Genomic DNA, 14262 nt, shown 5'->3' on the forward strand with positions numbered 1-14262 from the left:
TTGTACTTAGAAATTTATTTTTTAAATCCATATATACCATGAAAGATTGATGAAGACAGCTGCATTTTTAGTTCAAATAGGATCAGCTGTTTGGCAGAGGAGGCAGAGCAAAGAAAAATTGCTACAAAGATTTAAGTGAAGTGAGAAAATCAAAGACAAAGTGAGGCATAATGAAATCATCAAGCAAAATACACATTAAATGTAACTTCATTCATTTCAGAAAGAAAGTTTGTCCAATTTGCTTTTCATTGTGCCTAGTATGGTTTACACAAAAAAAGATAAAAAAATGTTTCCCAAAATAAATATCCGTCAATGAAGACATAAGAAAATTAAAGGTTAAAATATATTTTTTTCAGTGACTATTTAAGGAAACAGTCCCTTTAATTGTGTTGGCCAGCATTATTATCATTATAATTTTGGGGGAGCCATGAGCTTTTATTTCACCTTTTATGACAAAGTCTCTACCAGTGTAGAGACTTATTCTTACCAGGTTTTCCGAAGTCCCATTCCCTGTTGGGAATACTGTACCTGACCCAGGATTGAACACCTGAAATGGTCAGCTATTAACACTCATGATATTCGGGGCGCCTGGGTGGCGCAGTCGGTTAAGCGTCCGACTTCAGCCAGGTCACGATCTCGCGGTCCGTGAGTTCGAGCCCCGCGTCAGGCTCTGGGCCGATGGCTCGGAGCCTGGAGCCTGTTTCCGATTCTGTGTCTCCCTCTCTCTCTGCCCCTACCCCGTTCATGCTCTGTCTCTCTCTGTCCCACAAATAAATAAAAAACGTTGAAAAAAAATTAAAAAAAAAAAAAAAAACAAACACTCATGATATTCAGATGGCCTTTACCTGGATTACCTACTCTCTTCTGACAGATGCCTCCCATTTTCCTCACCCACCAATATGCCATTGGAGTCTTTATTGAATCTGCTTGTTGCTAACTATCTTGTCTGAAAGTTCAAGTACTACTGGAGCTGCCTGCCAAATTTTCTTCATTTTCTTCTTTAGCTATTTCTTTTTGGTTCATGGATTGACTTCCTGTCTTATTGGAGGTTTCTCGCTCTAGTCTCAGAATCTTGCCCCCCTCAGTTGCTTAAAGAAATTCAATTCTATCAGTGGTATTCATCCAATATTTACTGGTCTTCTTTTTAGACAGTTCTAGGTATTAGTAATACTGTGATAAACATAATGAAAAACATAGCATTTGCTGGAACTTATTGTTTATTGGACTATATGAATTATATACACATAAGTGGATAAATACATATGTAATTAAGATTTTAATGTAACTAAAAGAAACAATCAGGGTTTGGTGTTAGAGACTAGCAGAACCTAATTATATAGGACAGTACCTGAAACTTAGCAAGTTACTGAAGTGTTAGCTATACTCATATTGTTGCTATTATTATAATAATCATAATGGAATAATCGAGGATATTTTATTGAGATAAAATTCTAATAATTTATCTTTCTTAAGTGCTTAAAATGTTGTATATATTATTGAAAGTGCTTTATATATATGAATTTGTTTATTCCTTATGACCTGTTTTTAAGGTAGGTAATATTGTTAGTCCCACTTTATAGGTGAAGAAAATGCAATATAGAGATGAGGTAAACCCCAAGGTCATGCTGATAATGAAAGGTTGAGTTTGGTATTGCTATTTTTATTATTTGGACCACTACAGATTGTTTGGCTCTGGTGCCCAAATTATAACCACAATGTTATGCCACCTGTCAAAATGTTGAGACCTGAAATCCTACTTAAGTTGAGAAGTGAAAAAATAGTAAATCAAGCCAGGTATTACAATACAGGGAAAAGCACATGCAATGACTGTCATTTGAAACATAGCTATAGTGTGGTGACTATGGGTAGGTGCAGGGGAGCCCAGACAAGGGCTGAGAGGTTCAGGGATAGACACACACAGGGATCTAAAGGCAAAAGGAAGTCATGAAAACACTCCTTCAATAAGCCATTGAACTGATCCAGCTCATGCCTTTCCTGCTTGTTTTATTTTGTTTAATCATTCTGAATATTTGCAGAAAATTAATTAGAAGGGAGAAGCAAGAAAGGAAGTGAGGATACCAATTTAGGGACCATTTTTGTCATTCAAGAGAAAGATGGTGATAATCTGCAGCAGGAATCTGAAGATAAGATTTTAGCAGCAGAAATAGAGAAAGTTGAACAGAGAAGAGATGAGTTTTAGCAGGACAATATATACATGGAATATGTTGGAGACTAAGGAATAAAGGCTGACACCAAATTTTCTGGCATGTTAAAGGTCTTATTCTAATAGGAAGAGAAATATTAAAATTTAATTTTAAATCATTAAAACAGTTTTTAATGTTTATTTTTGAGAGCAAGAGAGAGAGACAGAATGTGAGTGGGGGAGGAGCAGAGAGAGAGAGAGAGAGAGAGAGAGAGAGAGAGAGAGAAACAGAATCTGAAGTAGGCTCCAGGCTCTGAAATGTCTGCACAGAGCCTGATGTTGTTCTTGAACCCACAAACCATGAGATCATGACCTGAGCTGAAGTTGGATGCTTAACTGACTGAGCCACCCAGTTGCCCCAAATTTTAAATCATTGAAGAACATTAAATATTCTGAATTTTAAACAAATAAGCTAATATGTTTGCTAACTAGGTAAATGTGATAGCTGGTTAATGTAATTATTAATATATGAAATTTCTGAATCTTTTTCTGAAAACGAAGAATCAATAAAATAATAGGTAAAGAATTATAAATAAAAAGATTAAGAGAAACAATACTATAAAATATATTTTAGTAAACTTTATCCCTTATTAGTAAGATATGCTTATGCTAAAATAAATGTTATAAATTTTAAGGTAATAAAGTCATTATTGATAGCATAAGGTTTAAATAATCAATCATCCCAGATTTACTTGAAAGATGTAAATACAACAGCCAAATTAATAGAGGAAAGAAATAGAGCAGATGTCACATACTGGACTTTGGGACAGTTCCTTAGACTGCCTCTAAAACTTTTTCTTGCACAATTTTTTTTCAAAGATAAAAATGTAATCTCAATAACTGTAAATAAAGATAAATGGACAAGCATCTATCTGAAAAAGGTTGTTTTTGGTAGTCTTAGATCTGATGTTATTTGACATCTAAACTAAACTAATAGTAAAAAATAATTAAAGAAGGAAGAATAAACCAACCCAAGTGAGAATATTCTAAGCACTGAAGTTGAAGACTGAAGATTGCAAATTCCAATGTATTTAATGAGTTCAATGTTATATTTACAAGAAGGCTTGGTCTCTCTGAGAGGAGGTGAAGGTTGAAATTAATTTAAGAAAATTTCTGCTTTTCCAAAAACAACAATAAACACTTGCAACACAGATATTACTGAGTAGCACAATCCCACTGAGTATGGAAATGGGTTGAAATATTTTCAAACACTAAAAAAATTAGAAGCAGTAAGATTGCTATGAACAATATACATACACACGTCTAGTTACCATGGTATTAGACTGATATTAGCAACGATTGCAATCTAAAGAAAAACAGTTCACTCCTTTGAAATATGCTATTTTGAAGAATCTCATGACCATATGTTCAAGATAAACCCCCCCTTTTTTTAAATCAATGCTGATATTTTTAAGAAAGAGTTATGTTATCTTTAGCAATGGAAATTAAAGGCAGATCTCTGTGCTTTGATAATCAATCTAGGAGAAGGTAGGACTGAAAGCTCCTAATGAAATCTAAAATCCCTAACCAGGACAGAGGTTAAAATGCCACAATGCAGATATGTGTCTAAAAAGATCTCCAGGGTGAGTCAAAAATTTTCTCACAAAACATTGCTCCAACACAGAGAAATACGTTATGAAAATTTCAAAATAGTATATTATTCCTTAGATCATAACTTCACATCTATTGACCAAACTGGAATTAAGTCAGATGCAATCACTTACAAACTACAGTGATTTCCTTTGGAGGCCTTTCTCATCTTGTTAAGAGTAAAATTCTGTCACCTGAATAGTGATGTATACATGTGTTTATTTTCCCTATGGAAAGCTGGGGACAGGGGTAGTGAATTTCATTTATCTGGAAACATAATTTAAATATCATTTATCTATCTATCCATCCAACTATCTGTCTACCATCTACCTATCTGCATCTGATTTAAGGTTCTTATAGAAGCTGTCAACATGGTGCTCCTTCCTTTCTTATTTCTTATTTTTTTATTGAAATATGATTGACACACATTATATAAGATATACAACCTATTGATTTGACACATAATATTTGCAATATGACTACTTTCATATGGTCATCAACCTTTTATTTAAAAAAAAAGTTTTATATACTCTGGTTTCTCTTCAGACCGAATAAATCTTTCACCTTTGAAAAAAAACGAGGTTTTTATGTACCCTTTTACTATTGCCTTAGAGCAGATCCTATCTACTCCACCACCGCAAATCTTGTGTTTACTGAGTCTTATATTATTTACATCCCTTCTACAACTATTGTGACTTTTAAAATAATATTTAAAATGAAAGTTAATTTTTTTTAGGAAATCATTCTTAAGCTAGGTTGAAAATTATTTTATGTACTGAATGTACATGGCACTGAAAGATCAATTTCCTGAAGGGAAGGAGATAAAGAAGTTCAGTAGAACTTATGTGGCATTCAACATTTTCTGATCTGTCATTCAATCACAAATGGGCCAACCATCTTCTTGGCTGGATTGTGACTAACTCATCCTCTACTTCCTAAGACTTTTAGAATGTGAAAGTTACAGTACTTCTTTCTTCCAAGGTGGATAAACATATATATTTAAGGATTTGTCTTGTTTATTTCAGACATTAGGTTTAAAGATAACTACAATCAGTAGTAAAGTGAGTAATTTCTGCAACTTTCTGTTGAGAAGTTTCTCACTGCAGCATTTCACTTATGTATATAACACATCAAAATGTGATTTAAAATGTCATTAGGGAGTCTGGATAGAAAACTATAAATATACACATAATCAAATGCCTTTCTAAACTCAGTGGATACTTTTACAGCTGGAAGAGACACTAGGAAATAAACTTTCCTTTACTAAAAAAGTATATAGCAAAAATACCATATGCTTAGGCTAATTATTGATTGTCTTTAGTTTGCTGAACTAAAGCGCATCAAATACAATGTCCATATACTTAGCCTGTGGAGGCAGTGGTAGGTTCAAAATCTGTGGGGACTAATCTTCCTTCAGATGTGTTATTGGCCATGATGCTACCATGCATGTTGCAGCCATGCATTTGAGAAATATTAAAGACTGGCACAGTAGCCAGGGAACAGACTTACAATGAACAAAGAACTGGAGAAAGTAAACTGAAAATATGCTAACAGAGTAAGCACAAAGTAGTGTGGAGAAGTAAAACTGCGGAGAGGGAGGTGTGCTAATGATATTTCATGACCACTGACAACAGATTCTGAGTAAATAGGTTTACATTTCGTTGGGGAAAGTTCTTGTAAATAAGAAGGACTAATAAGAAATGTGGTTATATAAGAAGCAGGGAGAAAATAATTTAATCTGAAGGGTATTTACATAATGAGAATTTCTAACTCATAAAATAATACTGGTACGAGCAGTGAAATATGGTAAGTCATATCTGAAATAAAATTAGAAAATTAGTAGCAAGCATATATGAGTAAAACTGAACATTGTGTTTTGTGTCTTTTTTTTTCATGAATACTTCAGTGGTAATCGATTCATTTTAGCTTTTTAGTGCATTTGGAAGAAAAAAAAAAAGTTCCCTAAGGTTTATCAACATGTACCAACATGTACCTTCTGCTCAGTTAATAGAAACAAATATATATGCACAATCTGACAAATTAAATTTTATCCCTGCTTTTTGGTGAGCATCGTAAGATGAGGAGTTGCTGCTAATTGATGAGCAACTCCCTCTTTTCTACGGCCGTCAGCACACATAAGGCTGATGCTGCAGTTGACAGTCTCACCAAATCCCGTATTTCCTCTGCCCTTAGAAGAACAATTCCAGAGCAGGTGCTACATTATGATCGTCATAAAGCCATTTTGTTTAACATGAATAATGTCATTCAGAGGGTTCGCCATCTGTTTGCTGAGTGTCTGTCAGACCTACACCCAACAGCAGCATAAAAGCGATGCATGTGGGCGCCATAATCATGGATCTTCCGAAAAGCTTTTGTCTCATGTAAAAATGAAGTGAAATTATTTTAAGAACTAGAAATACTGTATTAGAAATATAGGCACTGAAATACTATGTGTTTTGTTGCTTTATGGATCCTAGATATGTAAATCGAATATTGAGTTTGGGTTACTGCATGTAATTTATTAGCTTAACAAGGGAGATACTGAAAAAATTATAATTCAGATTATAGCTCAAATTATAGTTACTGAAATAGTTTGTTGTGTATATATTTCCTAGACTTTGGATCCCATCTCAAAGTATAATTTTTTCAGAACATTTATATATATATATATATATATATATATATATATATATATATATATACATTGTGTATATATATTTAAGTGTTTGTTAATTTATTTTGAGAGAGGGGGACAGACAGACAGAAATAGTGCATGAGTGAGTGGGGGAGGGGCAGAAAGAGAGGGAGAGAGAATCCCAAGCAGGCTCCGTGCTGTCAGTGCAGAGCCTGACATGGGGCTCGATATCACAAACCGTGAGATCATGACCTGAGCTGAAATCAAGAGTCAGACACTTGACCAACTGAGCCACCCTGGTGCCCCTAGAACATTTATATTAATTTTACTTTGTAGTGCTTATCAGAAAAGTTAAGATTCCCTTTCCAAAGACAGTAAGCAAAAATTAATCACTAAATATTAAAAAAAATCTATAAGGGAATTGTAACAAGGAGCTGAGTAAAATGAACATTTCTTTCATGTTTCTTACCATATAATTGTAACCACAGAATTATCTTCTGTTATTTTAATATTCCACAATTTTATCATTAGAACATTGTGATGGTCCCTTCAGGATCAATGCTGCTAATTCTGAGAAATAATAAACACAAAATAATATTTGGAGAAAGAAATACTTGCAAAATTTTAGTAAGCACATCATTAAAATTTTTAAATATATGTTAAAAAAGAAAGCATAATTTTTTGGGGTTATTTACTTTAGCCAGAGCCATTATAGAGTCTGGAAAAAAATGCTCCTCCTCCTAGCATCAGATTACCATTGCATTTAGGAAATGACGGATAACAATGCTCCATCCATTTTGTAGGAGTTCGAACTTATCAAGTAAAATATCATTTGGCAGTGTAGTTTTAAATATGTTTGAAAATGTAGAAAATGTTTTGGGCCATTTCACTCCATGAGATGAATGGATTTTTTTTAAAGTGCGTGAAAATACATGACATAATTTCAAAGAAATTTGCTTGTGTTAATAATGTGCAAATCATCAATATATATATATATATATATATATATGTAAATCATCTGTTGAAATTAAGTAACTGTTGGACCTGTAAGAATAAAAGTATACAGATTTCATGATACTAAGATCTACTAGACCATAATTTCAATACATAAAACCAAAAGTATTTAAAATCTCTTTATATGGGGCAACTGGATGGGTCAGTCGGCTAAGCATCCCACTTCAGTTCAGATCATGATCTCATGGCTTGTGAGTTTGCCTGTGTCAGGCTCTCTGCTGTCAGCACAGAGCCTGCTTCAGATCATCTGTCTCCCTCTCTCTCTGCCCTCCCCTGTTCAAGCTCTCTCTCTAAAAAATAATGAATGTGAAAAAAAATTAAATTTAAAATAAAATTACTTTATATTTATGTATCTGAATTTAGTAAGAGAATAACTTCAGGATGTTCAAGTACTTCCTGAAGACTTTTGGAATGCCATTATGATGGTCATCACTGCATATGAACTAGTGTTTATGGACATTACCTACACTCTAGGTATGGGGACTATAGAAGTGCATCAAGGAAACTGAACATAGAAAAGACATGGTCTTGCTTTTGAGGCTTTTAAATAACTGCAGGCAAGGGAAAAAATCATTTCACAGACACTTCAAAATATGCTCACACATAGTGTGATGGTGAGTTTGTACATGAGTCAATCCACCATCCCTTGTCTGGAGAACTGAATTCCACTTTTGGTTGCTAGGCTTAAAGATGGAAATAGAAAGTCACCCCTCCCACATGATGATGTGCACATAGGATCTAAGCCGTGTTGATGGCTCTCATTCTACACCAAGTACTGAGAGAGAGCACGGAATATGGAGGAAGAAGAGCGAAAGTAGGTCTGTACTAGAAATTTGAATGTCAGAGGCGATATAATGAGGACTTGTACATATTTACTGAATGATAGGGAAGAAAAAGAAACAAAATTAAAAAAAATTTTTTTTGAAAGTGATTGAGATGGTAAGAACTCAGACACATTATGAAAATCTGAGATGAAGTTCCTGCCAAAGACAATTGACCTCATCACTTAGGAGTATAATGCTTACAAAGAGTCATTGATTTTATTTTTTTATTTCTTTTCTTTAAAATATTTATTTAATTATTTTTGATAGAGAAAGAGAGAGAGGGAGACCGAGAATCTGTAGCAAGCTTCACACCATCAGTGCAGAGCCCAACATGGGGCTTGAACTCATGAACCAAGAGATCATGACCTGAGCCAAAGTTAGACATGTAACCAACTGAACTACCCAGGTGCCCCGTTGATCTTATTTTTTAAATAAGCTATTTATTTAATATACGAAGAATAAATGATTAGGAAATGAAAATTAGATGAATCTCAGCTCAAGTGCCACTTTTTGAGAAATGACTTCCCTGGTTTCCCTATATAAAATCATTGCTTCTATGTGCTTGTACAGATCTTTATTGCAGTCTTAGCCATACTGATTCACATTCATTTATTTTTTTAAAGATTTACCTTCCCTTGATTAGTAGGTCATCCACTCTCTTAGGTGAGAAACACTTAATTTTTCTGCATATTTCCAGTACCTAAGCATAAAATCTGGTGCATAATATGCAAAATAACATTTATTGAATGGATGAGTAATAAAGAAAACTATTCTTAAATACACATATTGATATTATTAATTATAAAGGGGAGGTTAACCAGATAATATTACAAGTTTTAGCTGTAAGAGTCTGAGATTTTTGACATTGGGAAGAAAGAAATTCCATAGATATATAGTGTTGGACATGCCATAGTTTTGATAGATTTTTAGAAAGTAACTTTTCTTTGAAGTTAAACAACTTGAAGCATAACCTGGAAGTCTCACACAAATAGAATAATTAACTGGTAATGATAATTAACAGTATGAGGCAATTTATATACAAAGAACAAAGAAATATTTTTTGATTATCAACCTTATAATTAAAACTTGGCAAATCAGTACTCCATTTTTAGAAAATCATATTATTTAGACATATGTCATGAAATATGTTTTATATGTATTTCAACTTTAATTTTTAAAGTATAAGCCACTATTTTGCCCTTTTTAAGTACTTATATAAAGATGCTGTAATTAACCAGTCCATATCTCTCTACTTTAATTGAATGAAAATAGCTAGTACTTTTTTCTCCATTTAAAAACAATCCGGTTGGGGGCGCCTGGGTGGCGCAGTCGGTTAAGCGTCCGACTTCAGCTCCGGTCACGATCTCGTGGTCCGTGAGTTCGAGTCCCGCGTCGGGCTCTGGGCTGATGGCTCAGAGCCTGGAGCCTGCTTCCAATTCTGTGTCTCCTTCTCTCTCTGCCCCTCCCCCCTTCATGCTCTGTCTCTCTCTGTCTCAAAAATAAATAAAAAATAAAAATAAAAAAAAATAAATAAAAACAATCCAATTGAAGAGGTGAAACAATTTTGCTGCATAAAATATATAGATTATTACAATTTCATTCTTTATGAAATGAACAAAATTCTTCATAGTAAAATATAGATGCATATATATGTGTGTGCACGTATACATGCATGTGTAAATATATTTAATAATATAAAATAATTTATTATAAAACTCTTATTTTGACATTTATCAGTGTTATAGCAACCTCACTGTAGTGTGGGGAACTCTTCCCCAAGTCAAGATGTCAAAACTCATGACCCTAGTTCAGACATCTTTTGGTACAATGAAAGGATTTTTTGCACAGACAGGGAAGTCATGAAGCCACGGGTCCTAGAGGGCTATCCTGGAAGACGTCTAGAACTGAGATAGATTGATGTCAAATGTACAGGTATTTTATAAAAACAAAGTCTCCCAGGCTCAAGAATTGGAAGAGTTACCTGCAATACAAAATTTAGAGGAGGAGCAAGAAGGTACACGTGTTAGTGGTGTGGATAAGGGTAAGATTTATCATGACAGACAGGAAATGAGGCTTAGAGGCCGCTAGCACAAAATCAAAGGGCAACTGAAGTCCAGGTTTCTTCCTTATGGTCTCACAATCAGTATTAACAAGTTGTGCTTGGTTTTGTTTTTGTTTCACAATTGCATTTACAGTCGTGAGGGGTTGGAACATTTGAAGCCATTCCGTTAATTGCATCAGTCAGTACAGGGTTTAAATTTGTTTTTTAAAATAAATTGTAAAATGACAATTAAGCTTTTAAAGAATGAACTAGGTAGAGCTAAATGGAAAGAGGAATAATGTGATTCTCCAGTTGAAACACATCATTTCAAGTAGCCAAGAGAGATTAGTATTGTATCTTGCAAATGCCAGAGTTTATTTGTTATTAAAAGTTATTTGGTATAGTTTCATAAAAGCTCTGACCTATCTATAATTAGAGTCTAATCTAAAATTTCTGCTGGAAATTTATTTTAAGATGTAAAGCTTTGTGTACATCAGACTTTCTCCATTCCATTCATAGTGCTAGCCAAAGCAAGAATCTTGCATCAGAATATTTTTATAACAGCAAGAAAAGAGAAGTTTTAATAGGACTAAAGAATCAAGACAAAGCTTTATAAAAAAATGTAGGTGTTTCACCACCTTTCTCTTATTTAAATCTTACTAAAATGACATTTAAAATAGGGTATAGACACAATAATAAAGATAATGAGATCATTTAAATTTTAAGACTTTCTGGAAGGTGCAAAATGGATAGACAAATGGAAACTCAATGGATCAGTACTACTCAGTACTGGTAGTACTGAGGATGGATTTCTGATGTAACAACAGCAATAATAACAAAAATTTATGATGATTTAGAAGGCAGCAACATACTGGCCAAACTTCAGGCCAAGAAATTGTAAAACAGAATCGTAGGAACGTGCTTTGTTTTCATTGGCTCTATGTGGCAAGAAAGTGCATAAAAGAGATGAGCTCACTAAAAAAAATGGCTAGCTTGCAAGCAGAAATAACAAAAAAATTGAATTGTCAAGGCTCTGAGATTATATACCACTTCAAGCTAATTAGTTAGCCTGTCACAATTTCATGGGGGTGTATTGATAGAAGACATGAAACTTCTGTGTCAGGGACAAAGTTATAGAATTAGTAATGGCAAGACTGTCAGCATTTTGTGGCTATGTCTTAAGCCCCAATTCTCATAGGCTGATGGGAAGAGGGCCAGATGGCACTTGCACATGCAATAAGTTGCATCGTAGGAGAGGAACTCTTAACTTGGGAAACACAAGTATTTTATTTTATGATAATAAACATACTTGTCCTTCACTATCCTTAATAGCATGGATTAAGAAGCTAAGTTTTTCAGGGCCACCTGGGAGGCTAGTCGGTTAAGTGTCAGACTCTTGATTTTGACTCAGGTCATGATACGTTTTGTGGGTTTGAGCCCCAATCAGACTCCGTTCTGATAGTATAGAGCCTGCTTGGGATTCTCTTTCCCTCTCTCTCTGCCCCTCCCCTGCTCGCACTCTCTCTCTTTCTCTTTCTCTCTCAAAATAAATAAACTTAAAAAAAGTAAGTTTTCAGAAAGTTTTACTGTATTAGTCTGGACTAAAAGATTGTGATTATTCAACCCATGAAATGATCCTTGGACTGCTGACTTTCTACAGGTCTAAGGAAGGCTATGAAACTTAGTCACCAAGCAGGACACATTCTCCAATGTCCCCTTCAAGTGTAGCCAAGTAGTATAATACAGACAGAACAGTCTCTCTGAGGGTGAAGCCACACCCACCAACAAACTATGAACTAAGGAAATTCTCCCAGGGAGAGGGGTGGAGGCTAACCATGGAAATTACCATCTTTCCAATGGTGATTTCAGAACTGCCATGATGCAGTGAATCTGCTATTCCTCCTATTCTCACATGTGTTTGTCTTTACTATTCTCATCTCATTGTGTTTATTTTCTTCCTCCTCCATCATAACATCTAGGTTGTCAGAGGAGCAAATAATCTGTGTGCCTCTTCTATGTTGTTGTTGTTTGCTAGGTCTCCAGAGCAAGATAACTCACTGACCTGGTTTTGAGTCTGATTTCATAACTAAATTCCACCTTGTCCTGTCTTCTCTGGAGAATGTATGAGCATAATTGTGTGTAGCAAAGAGTCCACAGGATGTTTTTGAAGTCTTTTTTGACAGAAAGTGTTGACTGTAGAAGACTATCATTGTTTGCAAATACCTGCTCCCCATTCCTGGAGGAAGATTATACGTCTCTGGCCTCACTGACATCAGACGTGGCTTGGTGATTTACATTGACTAACGAATGGCAAGCAGGAGCAATGTATGTCATCTCTGTACAAAAGATTTATGAGCAAGCACATTGTTTGTTATTATTTCTTCTCTTCTCTCATGATGAAGGCCCAGTTCTGATTAGAGGCTGCTCTATCAGATGAGGTCCAGGAAGAAACAGGGTGTGAGACAGAGCTACACTAGAGTCACTATGAACTTATAACTTTCACAAGAAAGTGAAAGAAAGCCCTTGTCGATTTAAGTCTGAGATTTGGGAGAAGGCACGACAGTATAACATTACAACAGAATAACTGAATAATCTCTCCTATTGTAGTAGCTCTGTCCTGTGTCAACTCAGCTATGTTAGAAGGATATTAGTGCACTCTCATCTGCATGCTTCAGAGTAGAACAGGACACAAGGGAGATGTGCATGAGATTCAGAAGAGAGAAGTGAAGCACGAGCCCGCATGCACTGATGGCCAGACTAGGCCTCTGGACACTGTTGCAATTTGCACACATTGCTGCTGATCTGCTGGCTTGCCTTGTTAGAGTCCTTTCGCAGCTGGGCCAGGGGCTCCTCCAGCTCCCACCAGATTTTTTGTCTGCTCAAAGTCCTAGGCCATGCGTATGCAGCTTCATGGCAAAGAGTACTATCTTCTGCAAGTTCCCTGCATGGAGAGCTCTCAGGTGGTGACAGATGAATGAAAAATCAAGTTTGTCCTTGTGAATTCCAGTCTGAGCTCACGGGCTCCAGTTTTCCCTAACTTTCCCCCCACTATACACATAGTGTTCCCAGCGCTAGGTTCATCACTAGGACTTCACAGACGTCACCAGTCCCTGCAGTCGTTAAAGTCTAATCCCTGCAATGACTCCATTATTCGATACCGCACATAGTGGATCTGTCTCTGATTGAAGCCTAACTGATAAACCTGACCCTCTCCAGGCACAACTACCATATAGTTCTATAAAAGGCTTTGCACTTATTATTTCTAATCTTAACAATAATTCTTCAGAGGAGGCACTATTTGTAATTGAGAGATGACAAGCCTAGGGCAAGAGACATTGCTTTCTGGAAGTAGAGTAACTGGTGAACCATAAGGCTTGCATTCGAACCCATGTTTTTGGCCATGTTCTGTAAATTAGACTAGGCTTCTCACTGCAAAAAAAAATAGTCATTAATATCGGCAGTACTTTGCTGATGTACAACATTTCCATCTAGAAGTGATTTTGGACATCTTTGCTGCCGATTTGTAATTGTTTTTTGAAGTATGGAACCACAGAAGTGAACTTGGGTAGCAAAACCGTGCACCCATTTTAGAGGCCAAATGATGGCAGAGGAAAATATGACCCACGGAATATTACTCTGCACGCTGCAGTGCATTTACACATAGTAATGAAGGCTCTGATATCAGCAGGAGAGAGGAAAGTGACAACGAACATTAACGCTGAACTCCTGCATTCTCTCTCAGTGGAGCATGAAATAAGCATATCATCATGTCAGCATACGCTGGGAAGGATTTGCTTAGGCTGTCCTTTCAGTACAGCAAATCTGCTTCATGGTGAGGCAGAATCCCCCACATTCTGACTTACACCTCCTCTTTTCTTTCCCTATTTAATCCTCTGCCTTTTCAGATCTGGTACGATACTAAATTGCTACCTTGTCTGGTATCCGTACAAACCTT

Source organism: Neofelis nebulosa, chromosome 5 (assembly GCF_028018385.1).
Source record: "Neofelis nebulosa isolate mNeoNeb1 chromosome 5, mNeoNeb1.pri, whole genome shotgun sequence".
In the NCBI taxonomy this organism is placed as follows: Eukaryota; Metazoa; Chordata; class Mammalia; order Carnivora; family Felidae; genus Neofelis; species Neofelis nebulosa.